Raw genomic sequence first — 23,190 nt, 5'->3', positions numbered from 1 at the left:
TCATTCCAAAAAATTGCGAACTTACAAACTCCACTGCGGCTGTTGCACCATCACGGTGGAAGGTCGCATTTGGCTCAATGGGAAGAAGCTTAGCATGTCCATATAAACGCTTTCCACGACTGTTTGCTCGACAGGAAAAGATGGTCCATCTATGCCTTCGTCAGCGCACCTTTTATCTGTCTGCGACATGTTTCCGAATACTGTCTGGGTTTTCCGAAGCACAGGTGCGAGTGTCTGGCGATTAATCTTCCCATTTGTGTGAAATGGTGGTTCGTAAGAAGAAACGACGCTCCTAGACAGTCATAGATCCAGTCCAACATCTCAACAGCAAATTCATGGTTAAAGTGCAAGTCGTTCCACTTACACGATATGAACTTCGTAGTCGTTCCGCTTGCACGATATGAACTTCGTAAACGAGCACGAGAAGTCGTTTATGCAGCACGTCGTGAACCGTGTTAGCGAGGGATGTTTAGCTTTCGTGATGCTTGGGGAGCTGACTTTGAAGGGCCCTTCTTTTTAATTACGTTTCGAAACCAGGAACGTTTCATTTGGGCAACCTGTAGAGTGGATCAGCGCATACGAACCTAGTCAATCTGATATACATGGCTACTATAAATGACTCACTTGTTTTTAAACTTCTATATTTTCCATTCTATTGTATGTATAAATGTGATTGATGCACGAGTAGAGCTGTAAACTCACCGAGTTTGCATTGTACCCGCTAACTAGCGTAACGACCGCAGTGCCTTGATAAAATGGCGACAAAGCAAGAAAAGACTTTTGTGTGTTGGAATTTGCGAGATGCTTATCTGTCATAACAGAGCAGCGTGCATTCAGAAGGAATTAAAGGCAGTAAACATCCGCCACGCAAACAGATTACTGTGCGTTATTACAGACATTTTAAGGACAGTGGTTATCTCCATGAACAGAAAAGTACTGGTCGACCAACTGTGCCACATGCAAGCGCGGAGATGGTGAGAGAGAGTAGTCCAAAAAATTCAACTGTCCGCGTAACCCACGAACTTGGAATATTGCAGCAACCTGTGCAAAGATTTTGTGGTAGCGGCTACATTTCAAACAGTGCTATCTGCAGCTCGTGCAAGAATTAAAACCGGAAGATTATGGCTGACGCATTCCGTTTTGCATCACGGTGAACGAAGCCTTTGAAGATGAACATTTCGCCGCCATGCTGATTATCAGCGACGAAGCCACCATTCATATTCCTGGGAACGTTAATCGCCGCACTGTAAGATTGTGGTGCACTGACCATTCTCATTAAAATTGTGGCGCATGAGCGAGATACGCCGAAGGTTAACGTTTTCTGTGCAATGTGACAGACAAAGGTATATGTGAGGTTTTTTTTCTGTGAGAATGTGGCGGGGTACCTTTTACCTTGTTATGTTTCAGTTGAGGTTGTTTCCTCAATGGACTGCTGATTCCAAGAATTTCGCCTTTCAACAAGACAGGACACCCACTCAATGGAGACCACTGATGTTCGTCGCTATCTAAACGACGAACTTCTGCATCGCTGAATTTGCCGCAGTGATGCTTTGTACCTTTCCCTTTCGGGGTTTCATTAAGTGTGGTTTTTATGGATCCCCACTGGCAAGAACACTGGAATAGCTCAGAGAATGCATCAATATTGCTGTGATGATTATTGACAAGATATTGCTACATGAGGTGTGGAACGAACTACTGTTTGGGCGTGTGTCTCGTCTGCAGATGGGCAGTCATAAGCCATTTGTTGAGTGCACTATGCAAACGTGGTAATTTAACGGTTCTGCTCATGCACCAACGTATTTGTACATGTAATACTTGAGAAAATAAGCGGCTCTGAAAATGAGTGTATCATTTATTTGTAGCCCTGTACATCAAGAAAAGTGAGAGTTTCTTCGCGCTTTTACTTGTAAAATTCTGGAGGCTACTCGTACCTAGTTCAAACACCAAACAACTTCTTTTCATTCAGGAGATAATGAAATAGTTTAGAAACTATTCCTCCCAGGTTTCATATTTAGGTTCAAATGGCTCTGAGCACTATGGGACTTAACTTCTGAGGTCATCAATCCCCTAGAACTTAGAACTACTTAAACCTAACTAACCTAAGGACATCACACACACCCATGCCCGAGGCAGGATTCGAACCTGCGACCGTAGCGGTCACGCGGTTCCAGACTGTAGCGCCTAGAACCACTCGGCCATCCCGGCCGGCTTCATATTTAGGAAAACAGATACTCAGATTCACTTCCGGTCGCCTAGGTTTATATTTTCTGTGGTTTACCTGGAACAACTGGATCGAATGCCGGAATGGTTCCTTTAAAAAGGACGTGGTTCATTTTCTTTGCCATCTATCCCTATTATAAACATGCGCTCCGATCTATAGACCTCGAAGACGACATGATGTTAAACAGTGACGTTCCTGCGTTAGAGACACAGGCCCGCTGACACACATTCGCGAATCCATTGAGGGCCGTGTCTGCAGCGCACTAGCGTGACCGCACGCATGAGAACCTGTTCCAGCACAGTTTTTCGCCGTGTCCACTCGTGTAACTGCGTGCTGATAGGACGAATGTAACCTTAACTGTGGCCCACTTTGTCACGCGCACACCGCCCGTTTGTTTTATTGCGGCGGCGCGTTCCGGAGTTCCGCATACTGGCAAATGGCTACGCATTTCTTTTTTTCCCTAGTCGACACGCCACTTAGCATGCACCGTAATTGAAGCGCCCCCCCCCCCCCCCCCTAAAACGTCGTTCAGGAGAATTACTTTTTTGTGCCATACGAAAAGCACGGTGCAGCAGTCATAAAATAAGTGAAACAGTGGGCGCGGTAACTGCTCAACGACTACTTGTTGTTTGATATGAATTAGAGGACTGCGTGTGGCGACTGCACGGAAAGTTGCGTGTGAATTAATCGCTTCCGCAGCCAGTATTTCATTCATACAAACAGCATTTCACGGAAAGTTTACAGTCAGATGTAAAAACGTGTTAAGTGAGTGAAATCTCTTTTAACCCCCCGGTAGCTAAGAGATACTAGATTTTTGTCTCTCACAAAGCGAAGCCGTTTCGTATAGTCAGCATTCTCTGACGGAGCTTCTCAAGTAACTCAAGCGCCGACAAGACATTATACTGAAATATCCCACCTCCACCACAATATTCTCTCTCTAAAGTCCAGATTTTCTCTGTGTTTTCCGTGATAATTATCATAGGAAATTTGTTGAATAAATGGAAATTTCATTGTATCCTTTTGGGAAAAAAGCTTAAGAATGGCGTGCATGGTCTGAAGCTCAGAATGTGCCACCATTTCTTTTAGCTCGTCAGTCTTATGAGTGGTTTGATGTGCCCCACCACTAATTGCTCTATTGTGCCAACTTCTTCACCCCAAAGCAGTAACTGCAACCTAAGTCCTGTAATGTAATAAAATAATTTTTTTTATTTGTGACTCCTTTTCTTTGCTATCAGTGTAATGTTATAGAATGAATATGAGCCGTGACTTATACAAAAAAGAAACACACATTAATGCAAAGGCTCAGCATAAAAGAGAAATTACTAATGTAGGAATATTATTAACAGTGTAATATGTTGTTTAATTTAGCCCGACGTGTATAAGCACTCAGTAAACTACCTCAGTTCTCAGGGTACTTACGTAATCGTCGATAGTTAATTGTCCTTTTCTTATTCATCCAACACTATAGATATTAGTCCAAGCTCGTGAGAAGTCGTGTGCTTATTGCACCAGAGAATATTTGCCAAGTCTGTTCGATGTACGCTATTGTAATACGCAACTTATCGTGGTTTCGTCTCGATTCCCTAATATAACAAGAGTAGCATCTACAGATGAAATCCTATAATGGAACTGGAATCCTGTGACCAGACCTTTTCTGCGTGGGATGTTATATAAAGAAAATCGGTAAATTAAATTGTTAAATTATTAGTAGCTGTCTCCGGTCTCGTGGGCTCTGAAATAAAGTTAATTGTCCTAACCGACGGCACGTCTCGTAGATGAGCTAAAAGAAAAATGTTAAAGACTTTCTAAGATGGCGCCTAACAATGAAAATTCTTTGTTAAGGCCCATATCTACTTAAAGCAATATAGGTATCAGACTCACAACAGATTGACCACATATACAAATTCTTTTGATAGAAAACTATTATATTTTTCGGGCTTTAAGTACAACTTACATTATCAGCTGGTACAGCAAGATTAGCTTTACACAAGAACGTCCTCTTAGATCCGAATCCAAGCAGATAAGACAAGCGACTGACAAAGGAAGCATAGAAGCGCAAGAGTCCATGGGATAACATGTCCATTGTAGTTCTATCTCTTCTTCTTTGGCGTACTTGTCGATTATTTACAAAATTTATCGTAATATTTAGTTTACATTTTTTTAAACCCAAGTCCACCCAGAAGAAACAGTACAATCCTCAATTATTTGCTGGATGTATTCCAATCTCTTATCTCCCCCTCCATTTTCTACCCTCTACAGCTCCGTCTAGTACTATGGAAGTTTTTCCCTGATATCTTAACACATGTCAGATCATCCTTTCCCACGTTCTTGTCAGTATTTCCCGCATATTTCTTTCCTCGCCGATTCTGCGGTGAACCTCTTCATTTCTTATCTTATCAGTTAATCTGATTTTCAAAATTTTTCTGTAGCGTCACATCGCAAATGCTTCGAGTCTCATCTTGCCCCGTGCGTCTAAATCTTCCGCAAAGTTTGATATTTTCCGAGCTTGTGCCTCTCTGGTGGAATTGCTGGTTGGGCACAATTTCTTTGCTAGAGAGGCAGAGGTGCGAATGTGGTCCGCGAGCCGGCGTGGCTGGGGCAGCGATGGTCTTGCATTAGCAGCGGCGTGAGGAAGGTGGCGAGCGGGGACCTGTGCTGGGAGCAGTCCATGTATCTGCTGGACAACGACTTGGCCGCACTTCGAGTGATAGCGCGACCTAGTTGTAGTTGAGAACCGTTGTTTGGGATGCTGCGAGTTGGAAAGGAGCTCCCCTTTTGCATCCAAGAGGGCTTCTTTCCGCAATACAGATGTTGTCCGAAGGAGATCGGCGGTTAAACCAACGGTTGGAGGTCCGTACAGCCGTCAATATTGTGTCGCTGCCCCTTACTTGCACTGACACACGAGTACTGGATAACTCCACATAGGCCGGCCGGTGTGGCCGAGCGGTTCTAGGCTCTACAGACTGGAACCGCGCGACCTCTACGGTTGCAGGTTCGAATCCTGCCTCTGGCATGGATGTGTGTGATGGCCTTAGGTTAGTTAGGTTTAAGTAGTTCTAAGTTCTAGGGGACTGATGGCCTCAGAAGTTAAGTCGCATAGTGCTCAGAGCCATTTGAACCATTTTATAGGCTTCCGGCATCGTGGCTGCCCGTCATAAAGGAAGTAAATACGCGGTCGCGGTGTGTGAGCGGCATAAGTAACGCGCTGCAAGTCACCTCGGCGGACGATAATATTTTGGGTAAACATTCCCCCCTCTCTTGCTCTGTCCGTTTCGAATCCAGCCACTGATGACGACCAACCAATAGCGGTAGCAGGCATTTCAACCAATACACCTTCTCCACCATAGGTGTGGAATAGTGCCTTTCTATCCCCTGATGACAACCGCCAATGGTATCCTCAGGAGATGAGCTACCAACGCCGCTTCTTCTGTATTAGCCTGTGACTATGGCCCACCAAAGGGAGCCATACGAATTTTAACCAATACTATCACTTCTCCAGCACGAACACCAGAAAACTCGCCCTTTATAAGTGGACGCGACACTCGTCTCTGACAGTGTTCTAGCAGTAGTGGACACCAAAAGATCCTGAGAAAGATCCCAGCAGAGGGATCGAAACGTCGAACATTTTAGAAGAAACATGACGCGGCCTAATAACCCAGAAGATTTTAACTTCAGTGACAACGGCCACGAAAGCCTGCAGACTTACATAAAACATCAAATCTCCGCCATCGCTGCAGCTGGTAAAAGGTTTTGCAAGAAGGGGACCGCCCGCATCTCGTGGTCGTGCGGTAGCGTTCTCGCTTCCCACGCCCGGGTTCCCGGGTTCGATTCCCGGCGGGGTCAGGGATTTTCTCTGCCTCGTGATGGCTGGGTGTTGTGTGCTGTCCTTAGGTTAGTTAGGTTTAAGTAGTTCTAAGTTCTAGGGGACTGATGACCATAGATGTTAAGTCCCATAGTGCTCAGAGCCAAGAAGGGGACCATCGACGACTGAAGAGAATCGTTCAACGTGACTGAAGTGCAACCCTTCTGTAAATGGCTGCAGATTTCAACGCTGGGACATCAACAAGTGTCAGCGTGCGAACTATTCAATGAAATATCATCCATAAGGGCTTTCGGAGCCAAAGGCCCACTCGTGTATCCTTGATGACTGCGTGGCATAAAGCTTTACCGCTCGCCTGCAGCCGCCCACACCGACATTGGATTGTTGATGGCTGGAAACATATTGCCTGGTCGGACGAGTCTCGTTTCAAATTGTGTCGAGCGGGTGGACTGGTACGGGTACGCAGACAACTTCATGAATCCATGGAACCTGCATGTCAGAAGGGGACTGTTCAAAGTGGTGGAGGTTCTGTAATGGTGTGGGGAGTGTGCAGTTGGAGTGATATGGGACCCGTGATACATCTAGGTACGCCTCTGACAGGTGACACGTACGTAATTGTCCTGTCTACTCACCTGCATCCATTCGTGTCAATTGTACATTTCGACGAACTTGGACAATTCCAGCAAGACAATGCGACACCGCATACGTCCAGAATTGTTACAGACTGGCTTCAGGAACACTCTTCTGAGTTTAAATACTTCCCCTGGCCACCAGATGCTCCAGAGATGAACATTATTGACCATATCTGGGATGTCTTACAACGTGACGTTCAGAAGAGATCTCGAGTCCTTCGAACTCTTTGGGATTTATTTACAGCCCTGCAGGATTCGTGGAGTCAGTTCCCTCCGGCACTACTTCAGAAATTAGTCGAGTCCATGGCAAGTCGTGATGCGGCACTTCTGCGTGCTCGCTGGGGCCCTACATGATATTAGGCAGGACTATCAGTTTCTTTAGCCCTTCAATGTGTATTTATAGGTACATTCAGAGGCATATCCGGATACTGTCTCTGAAATGTGTTGCAAAGAGGGTGAGTTGTAAGGAAGTAATAAATGTGAATGTCATTCATGACGCGATGTTTCAGTATTTAAGACGTGATATCTCCTGAAGTATGTGTCATGCAATGATGTTATTCTGCTAGTAATTTCAGTGCTATATGTCGATACTGTCTGACAACTGCGCCGCGAATACCATTAGTAGTAAAGAAGTAACAAATTAAAACGTCAGGTGTCATGCGGCTGTTTTACCACTTGAACAGCGAAAATGTAGTAAGCAATAAATGACTTCCGATTCATCATTTTGTGGAGGTTGTCGGCGAGGAAAAGTATGGTAACGACTTGAAATTATGTGTAAAGGTTGTTTGAAGTTACTAGCTGCTCTCATTCTGATGCGTTTGATGAATGAAATATGGATGGGATGGATGGGTTTTCGTGCGTCGTGGTGTACCCCCCCCCCCCCCCCAAAACCACATCTCATAGATGGTTAGGTGGAGCGATTATTACCAGACAGTGAGTGATATGTGGGCCAAGTTTGGTTGAAATCGGTTCACTGGTTTAGGAGAGGGCTATCCAGAAAGTAGAGAACGTTTTCTCCTGACGCCGCTATGCACGCGCTGATCGCGTATATTTTATTATGTGCGCGCTCGGCAGCTCAGTCGATGTCCATCCGTGACAGCGGGAACGACTCTGCGCGTCTGGGTTTTTCGATATTCGAATTTGAAATGTGCGCTGCAATCGAAAATCCCGCCAGTTCTGACGTGCGGCCTGTGATATGGTTTTTGTTGGCAAAAAACCTAAAACCAATATAAATTTATCGTGAACTGTGCGAAGTATTCGGAAACAACGTAATGAGTGAATGTTCCGTGCGGAAATGGTGCATTCGGTTTAAAAATGCCCGAACCAACGTTCATGATGAAGAGAAGAATGGACCAACGAGCATTGTGACTGACGATCTTATCGCTAAAGTTGATGAAACGATTCATGAAAACCGTCGCTTCATAATAACCGAGCTTTCGCTTTCTTTTCCAGAAGTTTCAGGGGCTTTGTTGTTTTAAATTGTCACTCAAAAGCTAGGCTACCAGAAATTTTGTGCACGACCTACATAAGTTGTATAATGATTATCACCCTCTGCCTATCACTTCACAGTTGTTTGCAGAGTATTAACTGTACAAATGATCTTCAGGTTGACACCGAGCGAGATGGGGTAGTGGTTGGCACACTGGAGCGGGTGATCCTCCATCTCGGAGTAAGTGCGCTGGCAAGCGCGACAGCGGCACCTCCCATCCGTCGTTAAACTCGTGTTGTGCAGCTTCTTCATGCAACCCATCTGCCTCTGTAATATTATTTGAGTGATGTTCATCGGTTTCGGCTTGTTCATGACGACGGGTAGCATCTTCATACATTCTTCTTGTGTATCCCAATGCGGAACGCAAGTGGTACGCCATCCTGCAATGTCCAAAACATAAAAGAGCCTAGATAGCCACTGCCAACGATAGTGTAAACATAGTTCGTACATACATGTACAGTGCCACCCGGGTTTTTCGATTTTCAACTTGTGTACAAGCCTATACTTCTTTTTACCCTGGCAGGGAGACCTCACTGGACGTGAGGCCATTTCCTAGGATGGCCTACGGCTGTGTGTCTGAGAAGGACTATGAGTAAATACTGTGGCTCTAATAGGTGTACCACAGAGGTCTGTATCTACCCTGTCTGAAATCAAAATATCGCTGCGCACATCGTATACCGTTTGGCATAAATACAAATTCCCTGTAGGCGTCCCTAAATTGAAGTACTAATTGCTGCAAATTAGGCTTATAAAACCACAATTCTTCTAGAACAATAACAGCAGCGGCATAGTTTATCTTATTCCCATAAAATGTCAGTGCTAGATCGTCGATACGTTGCTGCGTAGTAGGTACAAGGAAGGCGAGGCGTAGGTCATCAGGATAATTTCTTATATGCTCCCAATTGGCATAAAAAAGTTCCAACGCAGACATGTGCTGTAACAATAATCTTTATTTAGAACGTGACAGTTCCCTTCCTTCTACAAAAGGTCATATACACTCTATTTCTTACAATGAATGTAACATATTTAACTTCACTTTGCACTACATCATTTTTAGCAGGTTCGTCGCCTGCAATCTGTACACAGATATGGGTTTACTCCTTGGAATAGTTTATTCTTACATTTACATTGATTTTCTAAATCTACCCATGATTTTACTTTACCAATTTCGGCACTGCTTTCAGGTTTACAATATGTTACGAACTTAAATGCATTACGCCTACTATATTTTCTCCAAGGTACACCAGACGATTTATCAGGTTTAAGGCTAAACGGAGCCAATTTATTAGTACATGCTAATCTAACCTTTTCTAAAGCACTCTGATCTTCGAATATTTTTTTGGGAGGACTACGGTTCAAACCTACGTCTGGCCATCCACATTTAGTTTTCCGTGATTTCCCCAAATTGCTAAAGGCAAATTTCATGGCTTCTTTAGAAGGGAAAGGCCAGTTTCCTTCCCCATCCATGGCGCAGTCCGAGCTTGTGGACCGCGTCTAATGGCAGCGGTGTCGACGGGACGTGAAGCCAAATCTTCCTTCTTTCTTTCATCTTCAGGCTGACGCGACGTCGGACCTCAGTCTTCTTCCCTTTGTTGAGTACAAGGCAGCAGTCAGACGGCGACTCTCCAAAGCTACAACCTAAGGAAGTCTCGCGTAAATAATGAGGGTGCGATGTGGTTGTAGGGAAAGGCCGCGAGACACTTAATCTGGCAGTGATAGGTGTGTGCGCCGCAGCTGCGAGGTCGTAACGAGCCAGCTCCGCCGTGTCGGCCCCTCACCGGAGAGGTGGCGGCACGCCCGTCATTCTTCCGCGGCCGCTTCCCCGGTTTTTATTGTGGCGCGCCTCTGTCGCTGTGCTTTTGTCTCCGCCTGTTGAATACAAATTTCACGGAGCGGGCGCTTTCTTCTCACCGCGACCGCGCCCCGCTCCGGAGCGAGCGGCCGGCCGGGCCCGGTGTAATGCAGAGAGTCAACACGCAACGCGCCTACCCCGGGGGCCGGCAGAACTCGAGGGCCCGTGTGCCGGACGGCGGCGGCCGTCGCCTGCGCAAATACTGGCGCTCCACCCTCGCTGAGACCCTCTAGCAGCGGTAGGGAGCGCGCCGGGGCAGCCAGTTGCTGTTTTCTGCGCCTCGCCAGCGTCTTGCGTGTCGAGTAGCGCCGGCGCTTTCAAAAATTCGTGTCGAATTTACTTATTTACTTTCCTGCTACGTATACGATACTGTCGAATAGACCACATACGCCGTGTTGAAACGCACCAAGGCAGAGTCGCTGCACTACTTCAAGCAGCTGGTTCTTTTACTTTATTGTTGTTAACATTGGGACGTAAATTTCCGCAATTTTTGTCGAGATCAGCTCTGTGATATAGGTGTTAGCCTTCATGCCTTGTAGGGTAATACATCTACATCTACATACTCCGCAATCCACCATACGGTGCGTGGCGGAGGGTACCTCGTACCACAACTAGCATCTTCTCTCCCTGTTCCACTCCCAAACAGAACGAGGGAAAAATGACTGCCTGTATGCCTCTGTACGAGCCCTAATCTCTCTTATCTTTGTGGTCTTTCCGCGAAATGTAAGTTGGCGGCAGTAAAATTGTACTGCAGACAGCCTCAAATGCTGGTTCTCTAAATTTCCTCAGTAGCGATTCACGAAAAGAACGCCTCCTTTCCTCTAGAGATTCCCACCCGAGTTCCTGAAGCATTTCCGTAACACTCGCGTGATGATCAAACCTACCAGTAACAAATCTAGCAGCCCGCCTCTGAATTGCTTCTATGTCCTCCCTCAATCCCCATAGGGATCCCAAACGCTAGAGCAATACTCAAGGATAGGTCGTATTAGTGTTTTATAAGCGGTCTCCTTTAGAGATGACCCACATCTTCCCAAAATTCTGCAAATGAACCGAAGACGACTATCCGCCTTCCCCACAACTGCCATTACATGCTTGTCCCACTTCATATCGCTCTGCAGTGTTACGCCCAAATACTTAATCGACATGACTGTGTCAAGCGCTACACTAATAATGGAGTATTCAAACATTACGGGATTCTTTTTCCTATTCATCTGCATTAATTTACATTTATACCTGCGATTTGTTGTATATTGTAAATTCTGTGGCTGTTTTACACTGAGGAGCAAAAGTCATGGGATAGCGATATACACGTGTACAAATGGCGGTAGTACCGGGTGCACAAGGTATAAAAGGGCCGTGAATTGGTGGAGCTGTCGTTTGTACTGACCGAAACGTTATCCGACGTGACTACCGTCGCACGACGGGGATCAACACACTTTGAACACGGAATGATAGTTGGATCTAGACGCTTGGGACCTTCCACTTCTGAAATCGTTAGAGAGTTGAACATTCCGAGATCCTTGATGTCAAGAGTGTGCCGAGAATACCAAATTTCATGAATTTCACCACCAGCAACGCAGTGTCTGACGACCTTTACTCAACGATCGATAGCAGCAGCGTTTGCGTTCTGTTGTCAGTGCTAACAGATCAGCAACACGGCGTGAAATAATCGCAGAAATCAATATGAAACGTACTAGGAACGCATTCGTTAGGACAGTGCTGCGAGATTTGCTGTTATTAGGTTATGGCAGCAGACGGCCAACGCGAGTGCCTTTGCTAAAAGCACGAAATCGCCTGCAGCACTTCCCCTGTGCTCTTGACCGTATCGGTTGGACCCTAACTGACTGGAAAACCGTTGCTGGTCAGATCGGTCCCGATTTTGGTTAGTAAGAGCTGATAGTGGCAGCGGCCTTGCCGCAGTGGATACACCGGTTCTCGTGAGATCACCGAAGTTAAGCGCTGTTGGGCGTGGCCGGCAGTTGGATGGGTTACCGTCCAGCCGCCATGCGCTGTTGCCATTTTTCGGGGTGCACTCAGCCTCGTGATGCCAATTCAGGATCTACTCGACCGAATAGTAGCGGCTTCGGTCAAGAATACCATCATAACGACCGGGAGAGCGGTGTGCTGACCACACGCCCCTCCTATCCGCATCCTCCTCTGAGGATGACACGAAGGTCGGATGGTCCCGGTAGGCCACTCGTGGCCTGAAGACGGAGTGCTTTAAGAGCTGTGGCGCAGACACACCGAAACCAACAAGTTGTCAAGAAGGCACTGTGCAAATCTGGTACTGTCTCCTTAATGGTGTGGGGTGTGTTTACACGGAATTGGCTGGATGCTATAACTGAACCGATAGTTGACTTGAAATGGTTATGTTCGGCTACTTGCAGATCATTTGCAGCCGTTACCAAAGAAGGATGCCATGTCATAGAGCCACAACTGTTCGCTATTTGTTTGAAGAACATTCTCTACAATTCCAGCGAATGATTTGACCATCCAGATCTCCCAACATGCATCTTATCGATTATTTATGGGGCATAATCAAGAGGTCAGGTCGTGCACAACGTCCTGTAACGGTAACACTTTCGCAGTAAAATGTGAATGTCGTGTGACTAGGGCCTCCTGGCGGGTAGACCGCCACTTCGGCGTCTTGCGCGTTGATGGGGATGGAATGATGATGATTAAGACAACACAACACCCAGTCCCTGAGCGGAGAAAATCTCCGACCCAGCTGGGAATCGAACCCGGACACTTAGGATTGACATTCTGTCGGGCTGACCACTTAGCTACCGGGGGCGGACACTTTCGCAGTTGCGGACGGATATAAAGGCACCTTGGTTCTGTATTTCTGCAGAGGACCTCCTACGACTTCTTGAGGCCATATCACGTCAAGCTGTAGCGCTACGCTGAGCTAGAGGAGATCTGACACAATATTTGGAGGAATCCCATGACTTTTGTCACCTCAGTTTAGTCTAAAGTTCGTTTTTGTCCCTGCAGTTGTTACTGTTATCGTCTTTAGTCCGAAGACTGTTTTGATATAATTCTCCATGTTACTATATCCTGTGTAAGCCCCTTCATCTCCCAATAACTACTGCAACCTAAAACCTTCTGCACCTGCTTACTATATTCATCTCGTGGTCTTTCTCTACAATTCTTACCTCTCACATTTTCCTCCAGTACTAAATTGCTCATCCTTTGACGTCTCTGAATGTGTTCTATCAACCGATTCCGTCTTTTAGTCACAATGAGCCGCTAATTTCTTTCTCCGCAGTTCCGGTCAGTCCCTCCTCATTAGTGGCGTGAACTATCAATTTAATCTTCAGAATTCTTCTATAGTACCACATTACCAAACCTTCTATCCTCTTCTTGTCTGAATTTTTTATCGTCCACTCCTCATTTCCATACCATGCTACACTCCAGGCAAATGCCTTCGGAAAAGACTTTCTAGCACTTAGATTCATATTCCGTGTTAGCAAATTTCTTTCCTTCAGAAACGATTTTCTTGCCTTTGTCAGAAATGATTTTTTATTCTCTCTAGTTCGCCCATCATCATTTACCTTACTCCGATACAGTAAAACTCATCTGCTCCTTTTAGTGTTCCGTTTCCTAACCTAATTCCTTCACTATCGCCTGTTTGAATTCCACTACATTCCATTACCCTTGATTTACTTTTGTAGAAGTTCATCTTTGATTGTACTTACTATACACTGTTCATTCTGTTCAACTGCTCTTCCAACTCATTATCCGTATCTGACAGAATTACGTCTTCCATCACAATTACATTTTCGTCTCCCTTACCTATCTGAATAATTTCTTTTATCTCATCATACATCCTTCAATCACTTCATCCTCTGGGAGGCTAGTTGGCGTATAAAGTTGTACTACTGTGGTGGGCCGGTCGGAGTGGCCGAGCGGTTCTAGGCGCTGCAGTCTGGAACCGGGTGACCGCTACGGTCGCAGGTTCAAATCCTGCCTCGGGCATGGGTGTGTGTGCTGTCCTTAGGTTAGTTAGGTTTAAGTAGTTCTAAGTTCAAGGTGACTGATGACCTGAGAAGTTAATCCCATAGTGCTCAGAGCCATTTGAACCACTGCTGTGATGGGGATTGGCATTGTGCCTAATTTGACTTCGTTAATGAGTTCACTAAGCTGTTCACAGCACCTTACCAGCATTCCTATAGTCTTATTCATTATTACACCCACTCCCGCATTAGCTTTGTTTAATTTTTTATTTATAACCTGTATTCGCCTGACCAGAAGTCCTAGTCCTCCTGCGACCGAATTTCGCTGGTTACTTCTATCCATACAGCTCCATATTTAAATCTCCTAAGCTCCCTGCCCGATTAAGGGATCTAACATTCCCCGCTCCGATCCGTAGAATGCCAGCTATGTTTTTGCTGACGGTGACACCGTCCTGAGTAGTCCCCGCCCAAAAGCCGAAATGGGGGACTAGTTTTCTTTTTATGTTGCAGAAATTAATTTCGCTATGAACAGCTACAGGGAATGGATAAAAATATGGAAAGACCACGAGAAATGTATGAACATATTATGCGCTCTTGTATTTGACCACGAGCGGCGCCCCAATCATTTGCAAGAGTCTACATCTACATCTATACTCCGCAAGCCACCCAAAGGTGTGTGGTGGAGGGCACTTTACATGCCACTGTCATTACCTCCCTTTCCTGTTCCAGTCAGGTATGGTTCGCAGGAAGAAGACTGCCGGAAAGCCTCCGTGCGCTCTCGAATCCCTCTAATTTTACATTCGTGATCTCCTCGGGAGGTATAAGTAGGGGCAAGCAATATATTCGATACCTCATCCAGAAACGCGCCCTCTCGAAACCTGGACTGCAAGCTACACCGCGATGCAGAGCGCCTCTCTTGCAGAGTCTGCCACTCGAGGTTGCTAAACATCTCCGTAACGCTGTCACGCTTGCCAAATAACCCTGTGGCGAAACGCGCCGCTCTTCTTTGGATCTTCTCTATCTCCTCTGTTAACCCGACCTGGTACGGATCCCACACTGATGAGCAATACTCAAGTATAGGTCGAACGAGTGTTTTGGAAGCCACCTCCTTTGTTCATGGACTACACTTTCTAAGGACTCACCCAATGAATCTCAAACTTACCAACAATTAGTTTTATATGATCATTCCACTTCAAATCGTTCCGCACGCATACTCCCAGATATTTTACAGAAGTAACTGCTACCAGTGTTTGTTCCGCTATCATATAATCATAATAATAATCATAATAAAGAATCCTTCTTTCTATGTATTCGCAATACATAACATTTGTCTATGTTAAGGGTAAGTTGCCACTCCCTGCATGAAGTGCCTATCCGCTACAGATCTTCCTGCATTTCGCTGCAATTTTCTAATGCTGCAACTTCTCTGTATACTACAGCATCATCCGCGAAAAGACGCATGGAACTCCCGGCACTATCTACTATGTTATTTATATATATTGCGAAAAGCAATGGCCCCATAACACCCCCCTGTGGCACGTCAGAGGTTAATTTAACCTCTGTAGACGTCTCTCCATTGAGAACAACATGCTGTGTTCTGTTTGCTAAAAACTCTTCAGTCCAGCCACACAGCTGGTCTGATATTCCGTAGGCTCTTACTTTGTTTATCAGGTGACAGTCAATTGTGGTCAGAACAATACTCTGTGTAGCTGTGAGTGCATTACGTGGGAAGTAAGTGAATTCGAACGTGGGAAGTATTCTTGGTGGCAGTATGGTGGATGCTTTCGTATTCAAGGTAACCGAACTGGTTGGTGTTTCAAGAGGCACCGAATCGAAAATTTATACCGCATACAGGGAAAGCAGGAAAGCTAGGTCCTCTACGTCTCAACACTCATGAGACTGTGTGTGTGGAGATCTTGACGGTCGTCATTGAAGCGGACTTTGACGAAAAATAAGTGGATGGCAGCTATAAAAATCACCGCACAACTAAATATCACACTCACAAACCCTGTCAGTATTTAACGACTCTAAGGGAGCTCCATAAGTAGGGAATTGCAAGACAATATGGAATTCCAAAACCGATCATAAGTGATGCAAATACCCGGAACTGGAAAAAAATGGTGCAGAGGCCACGAAACCTGGACAATGGAGCAATGGAAGAGAGTCATTTGGTCAGATGAGCCTTGTTCCACACGTTCCAACTATTGGTCTAGTTTACGTTCCAAGAGGGGAACATGGCTGGGGTGTGTAAGGTCGCATTGCTGACAAGCATTATATGACCATTTCGGCTGATGAGGTCCATCTCTTGACACAATGTGTGGTCCACGATGGGGAATGCTGTGTTTCAAGATGACAGTACCCTTGTTTATACAGCTCTGATCGTCCAGGAATGGTTTGCTGGATTTTAGCATCTGATCTGGCCTCCAGAGTCACCATATCCGAATATTATTTTGGGGAAAGGGTGCGTGCTCTGTATCTGCCTACGTCATGGATATCTGAAGTTTGAAACACGTATGTAACGTAACAGCGATGGCGAGGCATTGCAGCGTCTCTGACCAGAGAGTATGCGCTTGACCGCGCGAGTGTTGCGAGCAGTTCGCTAGTTGTCGCTATGCAGAGCAGTACTCTGTCAGTAGTCGTTGCGAGCAGTAGTTCTGTTCAGTTGCGTGCAGTACGCTAGTAGTCGTCATGCAGAGCGGTCGGTCAGTGGTAGCAGCCCAGTGCGGTTGTGTGATGTAGTCTGTCGGCAACACTGGTCAAGAGGCTGAGTGAGGTATATTATTAATTAAGGTAATGATCAGATAATGTAAAGTTTATTTATTGTAATTAATTTCCAACAAGTCCCCCAATAATAATTTTTTTATTTCAAAAGCATTTTTCAAAGAATTTTATTTTTTATTGAACTAACGATTTCGTTGCACTTCCAATTTCATTCCACTTCTTTTAAAGAAAAATTTCAGTAAAATCACAGAAAAAAGGAATATTATTATTTGCAATGCAGTTCCTCCGAGCCGTGCGCAAGAATAAGAGCAGAAATTTGACTAGCTGTTACAATGAGGTAAGAATTTAATTCTGATTTTTGCACAGGGCCAAAGACCGATATTTCGGTGTAATTGAATTTTCATTGTCACTGAGATTTCTTATCACTGAATAGACTTTAATTTTTTGTGAGGAATTTATATTTGAGTCAGATTGCGATTCTCATTTTTATTGTCATTAAATTTAATTGCTAGGGAGGTTACGTTTGGCTCCCATTCATTTACTATTTCTGTCAATAAAATTTCAGTGGAGAGATTACACTTGGCGACCCTGCCAGGATCGTATTTCGTTGAGAGTCTTTTGAACAACAGTCAGATATCTGCTCTTATTTGCTTAGATATAATTAGGATTTGGCGCAACGCTTTTACTAATTTTGTGACTTTCTTTCTACAGGTCAACGGCAATTCGTTGCTCTGTTGTATTTGTGTGTTGTTTTTGCATTGTGCTTATTTATTTTGTGAAAAATTTTGAGTATTGTAAGAATGCCGCGAAAGACTGTGAATAGTGTATCGCGAGGTATTGTGAACGAAATTACCGACTTAAGCAACTTAACCGATAGTAATTGTGACATGCAGTGTAATGATGACAATCCTGCGTTCACTAACAATCAGTGCATTACAACCACTAGTGATGACTTTTATATTAATGATGAACAAACGAACTCAATTGTCTCGTCTGTTAATTTGACGACAATTGATGACGCGGGACGGTCTATTGTAATGAGCGCTGCCGAGTTTAACACACCCGATTTGGAAAATTCAAGTAACATACAACCAAATTTTTCGAATGAAAGTGGTCAGTGTAGTGAGAGTACGACGGATCCATTTAATTCCGAAATAATGTCTGACAGTGTACATCCGACTGATAAACCTTTTTCTAAATCTCAGAATAACCAAATGGTTACAGTAAGCGAGAAAGTTCCAGATCCACCACTAAACAGCACAGAGAGTATAAACGCTAACTTTGGCTTTGAACAAATTATGGCAAGATTGCTACAACAACAATTTAGTGAACAGAACAAAAAATTAGACAAACAAAGTGAAGATTTTAAACAACTTAATGAACAAGTCAAACAACAGAGTGTAGATAACAAACAATTTAAAGAGAATTTCAAACAACTTAGTGAACAGCTCAGACAACAAAATGAAAAATTAGACGACAATTCCAGACAGCTTAGTGAACAAATTAGAGCCGTTGCCGCGCAGTGCCATGACACTAAGGAACAGTTGCGCGTGGAAATTGAGGCTTGTTCACAAAAAAATAGCGAAGAAATTAAGTCTGTTGCGCAAGAATTAAGGGAAATGCAGACAGCCGCAACAGAAACACTCAGAGACGAAATTAGCGGAGTCGCTAAACAATGCTCTGAAAAAGCTACACAATTACGCGACGAGTTTAAAGCAATGACGGTAGAACTTTCGCGCACAATGGACGCTAAGATAGACGCGAAATTCGAACAGCAGAACACTCAGATTAACGAGCGCTTTAATCAGCACATACAGAACAGTGATACGCGTTTCCGCAAATTTATTCAGGATCAAAATAAAGTCAAACGTCAGGTCATGGAAACAATCACTGCACAAAGACAAGAAGACAAACGTAAAATGTTCGCGAAGGCGAAGACGTATGTAGACAATAATATTACTACAGTGTCCGACAAAATTAATACCATAGAACAATTGAACGCGGAATTACGGGATGAAATTTATGATCTTAAATCAAAAACAGATACACACACAGTAAATATTCAAACAGTGACAGACAGATTCGAACAATTAGAACTAACACAGGATTGCGATGTCATCAAAGCTGATGTTAAAAAACTGAGCGAAACTACGCGTAAGTTGCAAAAACAGATTAATGCATCTAAAACCGATGATCAGGTTAAAATACTGACTGAAAAATGTGATGAATTGGCCAGTCGTATGGATGTTATCGAAAATACTAATGACAATAAATCAGACGATACTGCACCGGTTTCATTTAACCAAACACCTGAATTTCAAAATTTACAGCAGACAATTAATGAGATCGATTCATCTAACAACACGTTACGTAGGAAGTTGTCAAATTTACAACAAGAAGTAACGGAGATGAAAAGTATTTCAGTTAATAACACATCACAGCAGACGTCACTTTGCGAACGTTTGTCAGACTCGCGCAACGCGTATAATGTGAGCAATTTACAGAGACTACGAGACATAAAATCGGAAAAGCCACGCGACTTAAAATCTGAAAAGCTATGCAACTGGAAATCCGAAATGACACAGACAAACAGACTTTCACACAAACCTGAACGTGTTCTCAAATTCAGTGACGAGAGCGTTGATAATAAGCAGTTTGCATTTGTAAGAAAATGTAAAGAATTTGATAATGACAGAACACAGGTACACGCTTTGAGCTGTATACGACAATTTGTTTTTGTGCTTTCACCGGTATTGCCTGTAATGCAGACGCTAGCTTTGAACCAGATGCGACAATTTATTTTTGTATTTACAACAGCATTGCCTATAATGCAGAAACTAGAATTAACTTGGATACAACTATTTGCTTTTGAATTTATACCGCAATTGCCTGTAACGCAAAAGCCAAAATTTATTTGCAGTGCGTAAATGACCTCAGGGGATTCATTACGCTTTAATGAATATGTGCCGTAGCGAGCATAGGGCCCCGAGCTGTAGTAGTGCTGTTTCATCTTTAGTTTTCTGCACTGCTGCCTTCTCTTCCACTATCCTTTATATCTATCAAAACTGCTCTTTAACTATTGCTCTATCTAGTATTAAGAAATATGTAATGAATACCCGATGTGACAAACTTTTACCGAATATGACAATTTTCAGTAGGCACTCCCGTAATGACAACTACCGCCGTAACTTTAATAACAGATAAAATCATAATCATCAGTATGTACAAAATTTTCGGCAGTCGCAACCACATTTTTGTAACAATAGATGTTTTTCACCGCAACAGCATGAAAGTCAGCCGCTTAGCATACCTAACCAACAATGCAGTCTACAAGGTCAACCAAACTTTAATGTTTCGCCGCGTGCACGTATAGTCCCAGCCCCAACAAATAGTAACGCATGGCAGCAAAGAAATAACTACGTACAGACAACACACCATTTCAATTCCTATCGCAATGCGCCGTATAGAAATTACTATCATGACAGACGTAAAAATAACGAGCACAATTTTCAGCGTACATTTAATAACAGTCGATCTTATGAGCAGCAACAACATATTATGATGAATGAAACAGACAATAGGTGTCATCTATAGCGTAACACGTCAGTAAGAAATAACAGAACAGTTCATATAGTGGATATGCCACAACATTCTCCAGTAAATAATAACACGTACGATAGATTTTAACCAGATACAGCACAGATTGCGTATTACAGTAACGCAAACATTACTTTTGACACGCAGAATTTTGTTCACGAGAATGTTATTTGAAACATGCTTTGTTGAATGCTCCACTCTTATCGCACCCAGATCTTACTAGAAATTTTTCCATTGCCACCGACAGTTCCAACATCGCTTTAGGCGTACATATTTTCCAGGAAATTGAAGAAGATGGTTCAACAGTAATTAAAAACATCGCATTTGCAAGTCGCATTTTGTCACCTGCTGAACGAAATTACTCTGTTACAGAATTGGAAACATTATGTGTTGTATGGGCTTTTACGAGATTTAGGCATTTTCTTTATGGCAGACATACCACCGTCTACACAGACCACAGAGCGATACAATTTTTGCTTTCAGCTAAATTTACTCACGACAGGTTAAGCAGATGGAAACTTTATTTACAGGAATTTAATTTTACGATTGTCCACATTCCCGGCACACAAAATGTTATAGCAGACGCACTATCGCGTTCTCTCGGCAACAATCAGCAAGACGTAGCAACCAACTTCTGCAAAGCAAATTTCAGTGTCATGTACATTCAGCAAGTTGCATTTGAAAACTTTATTTCATCGTCATTACAGGACATAGCGCAAGAGCAAAATAAAGACAATGTGTGGAACGAAATTAAACACCTTTGGCAGGATAAGAATAATGTTACGATTAGAAACCATTACACTGTACGCAATGACATTCTGTTTCGCCGCTCTCATCCTGACAGCAACAATTGGTTTTTATGCATTCCTGACGAACTGGTTAACAAATTAATTTGGTACACTCATTTAAGTTACGCACATTACGGAGCACGAAAATGTTTTCTTATACTGAGACAGAACTGTTATTTTACCAACATGGAGAAACGTATACGACGAGTTTTAGCGTCTTGTAAAATTTGCCAGAAAGCTAAATCAGACACCACTTCACATATTCCTCCATTATATCCCATTATACCTGTTAAATTAAGATATATGGCCGCAGTAGACATTTTTGGTCCAATTCCGAGAACTAACAGAGGTTTTTGCTACATATTTGTCGCTGTTGAGCTCACTTCAAAATTTGTTACTTTCACTTCGTTACGCAAAGCTACAGCTAAAACTGTTTCGAAAGCATTTGTAAAACATTTTCTATTTCATGTAGGGCATGTGTTGAAAGTAATTTCCGATAATGGATCACAATTTCGTTCTGCTACATGGACACGTATGTTACGAGCTAGAAACATTTCTCCGATTTATATATCCAAGTACCATGCTTCTTCGAACCCCTGTGAAAGATTAGTGAAAGAAATTGGTAAGCTGTGCCGAATATACTGCCACTAAAGACATATTGATTGGGATACACACATACTCTCATTCCAAGACGTAATTAATTCCATTCCAAATGAATCCACTATGCTATCTCCGTCTGTTATACTGAAAAACGTAGAACCACCAAACAAAATTAAAGAATTAGTAAACTTCCCCAAATGTCGTCGACTAAGACACCACGAAATAATTGACATTGCGCTGAACAACATCAAACGTGCCGCAGAGCGCCGGAGAAGACAGCAAAAACAGGTTTGTACACGCCGCGACATTCACGTTGGACAGAAGATATTAGTACGTACACACTATTTATCCAGTAAATTAAAAGGTAAGTGCAGTAAGTTTGAACTTCTATACGCAGGTCCATATCGGATTCGCAGCATCCCTCACCCCAATGTTGTACACGTCGAAACTTTGAGAACCAGAAAATCGAAAGGCAACCACCATATCTCAAACATTAAATCGTTTATTGAATGAAGACACTTTATGATTCAACACACTATGATGTCATTTACCAATGCAATTATTTCACCTGACTAATTACTGATGATTATCGTATTTTTTCTTGGCAAGTGCCCGGCAAGGTAAGGTTAGCAGGTCGCTTTTCTTGTCGTTACACATCAGACCGTGCACATTTTCCATTTTTTTTTGTGTATATGATTGTATTCCAGTTTTGTTTATATGCACTGTGAAATAGTTAAGATATAACACACACCAGTTGACTTTGACATTTTTTGCCTTATGACATCTCAACATCGTGACTGTTTTACATTTTTTGCTGCTGCATTGTATTATTCTGTGTACATTTTTGCATCTGAACACTGTCAATGTCTTTGACATATTACGTTTTCTGTCATGTTATGCTGAATGCTTAAGTATGTTACCATAAACCAGTCATTATTTAGTGGGTATATGATTTAAATGCAGGACATTAATCTTTGTTCATCAATTTCAGAAAGAAATGATGATTCTAAGAAATAAATTTAACATAAATGGGAATTTCACCTACGGAATAAACGAAAGAAGATGCAATAACTTTATTAGGAAGAGTAAATGGATCAGGATTAACAAGCATTAACAAGAATATACTATACTCATCGTAGAATAGCAGTCCTAACTAATTTTTTCTTTCAGAATACAAGGTGATTGATGCAGGCTTTCAGACAGAACTACACATCTTAGTTTTAGTGATGAAATATGCTAGAGATAAGGAATAGTTGTGTAATGAGTAATGAAGTGATTTTTTTGCAGATGATAATGAATAATGATGAAGAATATGCTGTTATGAATAATGAAGTTTTTCTTTACAGGTGATGATAATAGTGAAGTTATGATGATATGGATAATGAAGTTTTCTTTACAGATGAGGATAATGTTGAAGTTATGTATTTATGCTACGTAGTTATTTAAGTATTTGTTGCAGTTTGCTTTGACAGCAGGCGTTATATTGCATAGTAGGATGACGGAAAGTTTTGGAA

The 23,190-nt window shown here is 43.2% G+C and overlaps 1 pseudogene; it reads left to right on the top strand.

Annotated features, from left to right (window-relative positions):
- Positions 1–11,915: 11,915 nt before the first annotated feature.
- On the top strand, positions 11,916–12,032 carry LOC124723193 (annotated as a pseudogene).
- The last annotated feature ends 11,158 nt before the right edge of the window (positions 12,033–23,190 follow it).

Source organism: Schistocerca piceifrons, chromosome 1 (genome assembly GCF_021461385.2).
Source record: "Schistocerca piceifrons isolate TAMUIC-IGC-003096 chromosome 1, iqSchPice1.1, whole genome shotgun sequence".
In the NCBI taxonomy this organism is placed as follows: domain Eukaryota; kingdom Metazoa; phylum Arthropoda; class Insecta; order Orthoptera; family Acrididae; genus Schistocerca; species Schistocerca piceifrons.
The sequence above is the reverse complement of the archived record's forward strand: the minus strand, read 5'-3'. Positions and strand labels throughout refer to the sequence as shown.